The following is a 214-nucleotide window of genomic DNA, read 5'->3' as shown; positions in this document are numbered from 1 at the left end:
GTACTAGACTGGCCTGCCTGTAGTCCAGACCTGTCTCCCATTGAAAATGTGTGGCGCATTATGAAGCCTAAAATAGCACAACGGAGACCCCCGGACTGTTGAACAACTTAAGCTGTACATCAAGCAAGAATGGGAGAGAATTCCACCTGAGAAGCTTAAAAAATGTGTCTCCTCAGTTCCCAAACTTTTACTGAGTGTTGTTAAAAGGAAAGGC

The sequence above is a fragment of the Nerophis lumbriciformis genome, linkage group LG10 (assembly GCF_033978685.3).
Source record: "Nerophis lumbriciformis linkage group LG10, RoL_Nlum_v2.1, whole genome shotgun sequence".
Classification (NCBI taxonomy): Eukaryota; Metazoa; Chordata; class Actinopteri; order Syngnathiformes; family Syngnathidae; genus Nerophis; species Nerophis lumbriciformis.
Note: the sequence above shows the minus strand (reverse complement) of the source record.